The 9,224-nt window shown below is 35.1% G+C and overlaps 1 long non-coding RNA gene across 1 annotated transcript; it reads right to left on the reverse strand.

Moving 5' to 3' along the window:
* Positions 1–1,208: 1,208 nt before the first annotated feature.
* LOC127866208 (uncharacterized) lies at positions 1,209–8,483 on the reverse strand. The gene is made up of 4 exons (XR_008042886.1): positions 7,726–8,483; positions 3,878–4,049; positions 3,116–3,264; positions 1,209–2,926 (listed from the first exon to the last, which is right to left on the reverse strand). It is a non-coding gene; the product is annotated as an uncharacterized LOC127866208 (long non-coding RNA).
* Positions 8,484–9,224: the final 741 nt, after the last annotated feature.

The raw sequence follows: 9,224 nt of genomic DNA on the forward strand, positions 1-9,224 counted from the left end.
GAACGCTCTTGCAAAAAAGTTCGGTTTCGTTTTCGATTGTCGGATGTCTGATGCTCGACAATAAGTTACATTGGCAATAGATCATTTTTAATGATTGTTTTCGTTTAATCAGATCAATTGTAATGTTATTCTTAATTATGGGACACGTACAAACGATCCACGGATGGACTGAAGAAGATGCCAGCAAGGCTTTTTTTACTCATTGTCACTGCGCTATCATGCCTTATTTTGATTTTGGTTTCTCTTTATTTTATGTACTTTGGGATTTTTGATAATTTGAGGAATGAACAATGCTGTGGTAAGATCAGCTTTGGGTGATACCAGGGACCTATACAAACAAATTTGTTTGTATAGGTCCTTGGTGATACTTGAATTATTTTAAAGACTTATAAAAAGGAGGACACGCGCCCGTATACAAAGGGTTTCTGGCATAGAACGAAACAAAGCTGTGATCGAGTTGTTTCATACAGTACAAGACTAAATGTTTCGATCGCTTGAAATCTATACAAAGACATATTTAGATTGAACTATTTGGATGTCAGGTCGGATTAAAGACGATTTACTTCACATAAACGCACACATGCAACAAAGAAATCATGCCGATGTGAGGTTTGAGTCATGACATATTCATACGTTCGATAACGTTTATCACATTTAAAAATACCTTTTATTACTAAAAAATAAAGCATGACTTAATAGGCGTTTAATATATTTTGAAACGAATGACCCGATAAGTAAATGGAAAATGCGCACTTGAGTGACTTCATTAGATAAAGTTCATACGCAGCCGCCCGAACAGAAGAGTTTCTATTGAAAAAGTCCTTAAGATGTCTGGGGGTTAAGTTATGCTCGATTGGTCACTATAGACTTACATTTACCCCGGGTACTCTAAAGTATACTTACATGTACCCCGGGTACGGAAAATAAACTAAAACGCACCCGTGAATTTTACCGCTATTTTAAAATCGGTCGTTGTCGGCTATTTATTTTTAATTAATTATGTTGGCATTTATGTCAAATTTTCTGTTAAATGGTCTCTATATTATCGAAACTAATACTCAAAAAGCATGTTCATGCAGTTTTATTAAAAGAGAAGTTTGTTTAAGATAAACAAGATCGTTTTAACGTTTGAGTGCGTTTTACGACATCGGATTTTGGACGGGAATACAACTCGGGTACAGTCTAATATCTACCGGGTAAGTTTAAAGATCAACGGACCCGACTAAAAAATCCTGAAATACACCAATATTATGGGAGATTATAACGTTTAAATGCATTTCCATATCATAATTCGATTAAAACCATCGTATTCAGCGAGTATACAGCCGATAACTATGCCGATTTTTCGCACTTCGTGATCGAGTCGACATTTTTGTTTCAACCGGAAGTGACGTATGAGTTAACCACTTGCTACGAGTTCATAACAAAGGAAACGGTATCAGCTTTTGTCTTTTTAAAGTTCGTCATATAACGTGTTTTTATTTTTCATAGTACACATCCACAGGACATCGCATCTTGACTGTTTAAGTAATTTATTATAATTTAATCAGACAAATATAATTGGCACATTGAAAAGATATAATTATTCCCTGAAACTGATCGACGTACGAATGCCTGTCCAAATTTACTAACCGTTCAAGTTCAACACTTCAACAACGTACTAGTTGAAATAAATACTGTTGATTTGAAATGAATAATTCTTACGTAAATGGTCGTGTCATTTAATACTAAATGACCGAGAATAGATGTTTTATTTCTTTTGCTAGTATCCTGACATGGCCATTTTGTTGAAACCCGATGTGTTCCCTGCACACGATTTTTTATTTATGGTAAATTGATCTCATTTACGTCGACATTCACTTCAAAGTTTGAATGATCTCATTTCTGTTGTTTTTTAATAAATATTTTTTAATAATTAGTCTTGATTTTATATAAATATGAATTTTTCTAAACTCTCCACGAGCGAGGTGACTTAATATTATTAATGAGAAATAGCATGTCAAATTTTTACTCTCGATGTTTTTGAAATGGAGAAAACATTCCAACACAACAATATATATGTTGCATACAAGTTTATTGCAACATCTAAAAATATAAATTACCACAGACACAACAACAGAACAACTTGTAACCTGACGACAAGTTTTAGAAAACTGGACGGAATAAGTAAATGAGCTTTACTAGCACAATGTTGCAATACATCTTGTCATGGAGTCAAATTAAGTACCTTTAACAAAATGACTTTTAAAACATCTTTTACAGACCAATACTATCACACAAAAAACACTACATGGTCCCAACATTTAAAAATAAAGGTGTTGACATTAACATTTTTATAATAACAGTATAGCACACAATGGATAAACTATTATTACAGCATATTTGTCAAAATAATACATTCACATTTTTCAAAAAAATCATTGTAGTTGCTATGTTAATTTGAAACAATACGTGCTTCAGCTAGGTTCTAATTTGTCATTAGGGCACATTCGTAGACATTGTCATATAAAACTTGGGGCATATCATGTTTTCACGTCGAGTCTGCACAGTCTTATCAGGGACACAGGCTAATATGGGACGAGATATTTTGCGCACGCTTTGTCTCATCTTTCCAGCGCGAGGATTTTTTTAATTAATTACAAACATATATGGCACAGGCTAATCTGGGATGACACCTTACGCACGTACACTAAACCCAGCTGGAGCAATACATGACAAATGGCATGCCAAGTTGTTTCCAATTACTGTAATTAATTAAACCTAGAGCGGTGCAACTGCACTGCTTCATTCTTTAAAATTTTCTTCGCAGATGATGCTAATGGTGGTGGAGAGAACAGAATGGAAGAAGATGCCGGCTTAGCAATCCGGGTGCTATTGAACTGTTGTTTTAATTGCAGCAATTCAACCATGAGCTCTGTGACATAATCTGAAAAAAGCATCAACAATTTATTTTTTACTACTTGGTTAAACTATGCACATTGAACAAATAAATAAAAATACACATATTATGCATAAAAAACAACAACAACAGTCAATTTAGTCAGTTTCACTGTTAGGTTTTTGTATATTATATATTAGAATGCCAATTTTCTATTTTGCTTAGAAGGACCATTACCATAATTGCAGGCCTCTTTGACAGGTTTCACGACATGGTGTCCCGCCTAGTACTTTGGATACGAAATCCTGTAGCGCTTTTCGCAGTTCTTCGTCTCTGCATGTTTCCTGTGCGCATTAGAAACGGAATGCAGGGCTGCCAGATGCAATCTGGATTACAAAAAATAGCCTTTAATCACAAATTATATCAACAATTACTATTTCATATAACAACAAGGCTTGTCACCATAGGATGACATATGCCCCCTTTTTCCAAATTTGTCTAAACCTGAACGCAGTGTTTTTCCACATTTTTCAAAACCTAAACGCAAAGTGTGACGGAATTTCAGACAGACAGACAGACGGACAGTGCGATCACTATATGCCCACCTTCACGGGCATAAAAAGGAACTAAAATCATTTTCACAACTAATGCATATTTATTATGGACATATGCTCATGGGCACTTGATGGTTTATGAACTGCAAATGACAATCTTTATTAGTCAACTAGGATATTAATTTTACTCGAATTAAATATCATATTTTTGGTTGTTAGAATTTCCACAACTAATGCCGAATGTAAAAAACCCCAAACCGCATCATAATCAAATGTTGTTCTCATTAAACTTGCACAAATATTTATCAATCGTGTAGGAAATAAACTAATTTTTGCCTTAAAGTTGTAGTTTTATAAATTATTACCACTGGACTATGAAAGACAAAAACAACATGCCTGCGCTAGCTCTTCTGTAGATATAATATTAATCGATCACAATTCATACCTCTGTTTCATTGCTGCGTATGAAAAGCAGACAAATTTTGGCGCAAATTGGCAGACCACCTTGTGCTGAGCCTCCAGCATCGAGGTCTGTTCAGCTGGTGACAGCATGCGAATGTCAGAGAGAAGACACTTGCTTCCGATGACCAACAGTAATTCCTTGTGCGCCTTCGAGCCTAAAGACAAGTAATAGTCCAACTTTCATGGCAACACATGTCATTGAACAAAATTTCATAATCATTTCATTTACATTAATCGGATGTTAAATATATAATCCGATAAATGTAAATGAAACAAGGGTTGTTTGTAAAACATGCATGCCCCCCATATGGGCTGTCCGTTGTAGTGGCAGCCATTGTGTGTATACGTTTTTTGTCACTGTGACCTTGACCTTTGACCTAGTGACCTGAAAATCAATAGGGGTCATCTGCGAGCCACGATCAATGTACCTATAAAGTGTCATGATCCTAGGCAAAAGCGTTCTTGAGTTATCATCCGAAAATCATTTAACTATTTCGGGTCACCGTGACCTTGACCTTTGACCTTGTGACCTCAAAATCAATAGGGGTCATCTGCGAGTCATGATCAATCTACCTATGCAGTTTCATGATCCTAGGCATATGCGTCCTTGAGTTATCATCCGAAAACCATTTTACTATTTCGGGTCACCATAACCTTTACCTTTGACCTAGTGACCTCAAAATCAATAGGGTTCATCTGCGAGTCGTTATCAATCTACCCATTAAGTTTCATGATCCTAGGCGTATGCGTTCTTGAGTTATCATCCGGAAACCATTTTACTATTTGGGGTCACCATGACCTTGACCTTTGACCTAGTGACCTCAAAATCAATAGGGGTCAACTGCAAGTCATGATGTGTTCTAAAAACACTGTATTATGTGAATTGAGAATAAGACATCAAACAGGGAATGGACATCATTTTGGTGATTTTCTCAAACAAAACTATTCATTTCATGATCTACATTTATTTTTGCAATATAGTATTAGTATCTTTAATTAAAGCTTTATACCGGTAAGCAATTTTCCATGACTATTTCATTAAAAATGGTTGTTGTTTTTTTCATTTTAACTGTATTTTAAAACTGTGTCCATGCGCAGCATTATAGCTCATTTCATTAGGATTTGTTTTTTAATTAATAAAAAAATCAAGTTTTGAAGAAATCTATTTAAATGATGCCAGTATTTATGCAAGTATCTGTTTTAATTATAATTTGTCAAACTAAATAAATACAATATATAAAAAAAATATCCCAATTAAAATAATACAGTGTTTAAATTAAAAGAAAGCATAAAGACAAGAGACAAGAATAGGAGTGTAGATTGTTGTTCTAAATTAAAATGTTATTTATATTTTTTGCTGTTGTTCAAAATTAAAATGTTATTTATATTTTTTGCAATTTATTTCCTATTCTATTTATAAATACTGTTCTATCTACTAGTGCAGTATGTTGTATATTCAGTTGTTATGATTACTGCAGTCTGATAATCTGCTTATTTTATTACTTTCTATTCAAATACAATTGATAACAGTAGATCACTGATAACAATACTTGACTTTACAGAAACAAAGAGGACCATCTATTTTATGACACCAGCTTGATTTATGGCAGCTGTAGGGTGGTAATACACCACATTCTGCCAACTTGGTGCCTTGTTGGCATGGTGATTTGCAAAAATTCAGCTAGTTTAGTGACCATCTTATTTTGATTGTAGGACATAAGCCCCCCAGGACAAAACCCCCCCAATGAAAAAATGAACATTTGGACAATTGCCCCCCAGTAGTAATAACAGGTAGGATATAAGCCCCCCAGTGCTTATTTTGCATCTGGATATTTGCCCCCCAGTGCTTATTTTAGGAGTGGACATTTGCCCCCCAGTGCTAATATCATATGTTGTTTCCATTAGACTAGTATATCTCTGTATTTGGATTCAGTATTATTTCATATCTCATAAATATATAATCATAGAAACTTGGATCATTATAATTCGAAATAAAAAAGGTCCAGAAACTCACTTTAATTGCCTAATCTTAGGTAAAACAAACATCTTAAAGAATTTGAATTGTTTTTTAATTAATCAATCAAAAGGATTATCAGCTTGTTAGTGGTGTTGCATGTGGCTTTGATCATATACTAGTTAATGAAAATTAAAGGCTTCTGTATTTAATCAATCAAAAGGATTAAAAGGTGGTGATAATTGGGCATGATTATCTGCTCAATCAAGTAATGTCGTTTAAAATTAGGCACTGGGGGACAAATGTCCACTTCTAAAATAAGCACTGGGGGCAAATGTCCAGATGCAAAATAAGCACTGGGGGGCTTATATCCTACCTGTCATTTCTTCTGGGGGGCAATTGTCCAAATGTTCATTTTTTCATTGGGGGGGTTTTGTCCTGGGGGGCTTATGTCTGGATCCCACTTATTTTGTACAGAAACCACCTAATTGAAGCAACTTTATAAATAAAATATAAAAATGATAACCCGAAAAAAGCTTATTTAATTTTACACATATTATAATGCTGTCATTTATTTTCTACAAGATTTGTAACACAAAATTGTAAAATAAAGTAAACTTTGTATTCATAATAGTAAAACTACATGTTTTTCTTTTTTCCACTTCAGAAATTAATCAAACAACACATCTTTAGTACATTGAATGCTATAATGAAATCTCAAAATGGCTAAAGCCCATAAGGAGCAAAATGAGTTTATTACACTGAAAACTGTTTCCAATGCAATTAATGCATGTAACAATATTAATTTGAAAATATAACATTTATTCAGTCTTCAATTATAAGCCAGACATCCCGAGTCTGGTAAGATGTTATTTGGGCTTCTAGAAATTAATAATTTATATAGTCAGGCTATTGGATTTTTCTCCTGTTTCTAATATAGAACAATGATTTTGGCTAAATATATTACCCTGAAGACTGAAATTGAACTGTTATTTAAATTATCATGGCACTACCAGTAGCCTAAATAGCCATCAGCTACTAAGTACTAGAATCAGTTGCTGTTCAATTTATGAAAACACAAAAAAATCAAGATGCATTTTATGATTCACACTACATGAAGAATAAATGGTATATAAATAATAAAACACCTGTCGGCTACTAATTCAAATTTCTTTTTTATTCTTTTAACAGTTAAATGGCACACTATTTCTAACTTATCATCTCTTTTTCTAAACCAGCATTAATACATTATTGGAAGTCTGAATGTATTTACTAAAAAGCCCTTGCGTTTTCACATTTTAAACAATAAAAAGATAAGCAACACATTATTAATTGAATTTTTGGTAAATAGGTAGAAAATATGGCTTGTCAGCAACTGCTTTACATTAGAACTTGAGCTTAATTAACCGTGGTGGAAAACAGTAAGAGGTCACGGTGGTGTAGTGGATGCGGTGTCCGTCTAGCGATCGGGAGTTCCTGGGTTCGCTCTCTACTCAGGGATCTTTCTCATTATCTCCTCCATAGACACCAAGTACTGGTTCTTCCCAGGAAATGGACTCAACAGTGTCCACTGCTTGAAATGCTAATTGTGTCGACTAGTAGTATATTTAGATAGATACACATTTGTATTAAGATCGAAATGTGTCGATTTCAAACTGATGCCTGTCAAAACACATACAATAAATAATTAGATCTTGCTGTACTGCCAAAGTCAGTTTGGTTACTAGCTGCCAACTATTCTAACTACATACAATGATTTTTAATTCAAAAGTATTTTTTACATTGTCAGTGTTTGAGCTTTTTGAAATACTAGTAACATAGAACTTGTGGTATTAAGATGCATATCTGATCATTGACCTTATTAATTAAGTTCTTACCGTTTTGCGATTTCTCTTGGCAAAAGCACCATAGTTGTCACGTTTCCGTTTGGGGGCTCCTAACTCGTCTGGCCTTAGGGCTTTCGGCTGTAATGCCTTGAAGTTGTCCGTGTCAGGGAACAAAGTTGGCACTGCATCAGGATGCAGCGACAGTCTCATCCCAAAGCCCGCACTCGCCATCACACTCGGGGGGGGGGGGGGGGGGGGTGGACAAAGCACTTATCTTCAAAATGTTTTATGCAGAGTTTTGCATATTTGCTTGGCGTAAAGTCCACCACCTTTCCGTCGATAATCCTTCGTGAATTCACGGATAGAATCCATTTCCGCTTAATACTTTCGTCCTTTGAGAAGCCGAAGAATCCTTACTTCTCCGTTTGCTTTTCAGAACGAGCATTGCAGCCAAACGCTGCACATTGAACCATCTTGTAAATCAGTAAATCCTCAATGTCATGTAAAAGTTCGACTCGTAATCAACACAAAAGAGATTATAAATTAAGTATATGCAAGTGAATGATCAACACAGTCTTGTAATCCTTGAAGTTTTGAGGGAAATTTGCATGCTTCAGTGCATACTGTACATAACATGGGAATATTCGTCATGCGCAGTGGTGCACACATACGTCATCGGGGTAAAATAGCGGCGGAAATTGCCGAACGCGTTACGGAAATTCCCGATCATCAAAATCATCGTTTCTTTAGCTCTAACTTTTTTTTTTAAATTTTATTTTTTTACTTTGTTGTTATAATATGGTATTACTTTATAAAATATGAACAGTTAGTCAGATTTCTTCTGTTGACCTTTAAGTTTATTTACCGTACCGGGGCACATGAAAGTATATTTAAGAGTACCCGGGGTACATGTAAGTAGTACCCGAGCCGACAATGACCAATCGAGCTTAAGTTATGGATTGCGTAAAACCACGTTTGATGAGAAGAAGAGGCTTTACCAAGGGCGTGTGTACGGAAGTTCATGGTTACATGTTATTTCGAGGCTTTGGGTTGGTTGGGAAGAGAAGTCAATTGAGGCAGTCGGCGGCGTCGTTGAAGCCAAGATCTTCGTTCATGAGCCTAATTGAGACATAGGTTAGCTCCGCTCGATTGGTCATTGTAGGCTCGGGTACTACTTACATGTACCCCGGGTTCTCATACAGAAGAAATAACGTTTTGATAACGATACAATGCCATTTTATTAACACATATATTATAAAACGAATGGAATCATGGAGAAAAATTGCAGCACACATTTTGATACATAAAATGATTTTGTTTTCCGTAAACCGTGCGGATATTTCTGACACCTATTTTGGCGGTGACGTCAAATTGACATGTTTTTATGTATACTAAATTCGATAAATAAAGGGGTTTTACTGGTTTTAAAAAGAACGGCATTTCTCCTTTAAGAATACTTACATGTACCCGGGTACGGAAAATATAATAAAACGTACCCGTTCAATTTTAAATTTATCTTCGTTTTATTCCCGCCTATATTCCGATGTCGT

The sequence above is a fragment of the Dreissena polymorpha genome, chromosome 2, assembly GCF_020536995.1.
Source record: "Dreissena polymorpha isolate Duluth1 chromosome 2, UMN_Dpol_1.0, whole genome shotgun sequence".
Taxonomy (NCBI): domain Eukaryota; kingdom Metazoa; phylum Mollusca; class Bivalvia; order Myida; family Dreissenidae; genus Dreissena; species Dreissena polymorpha.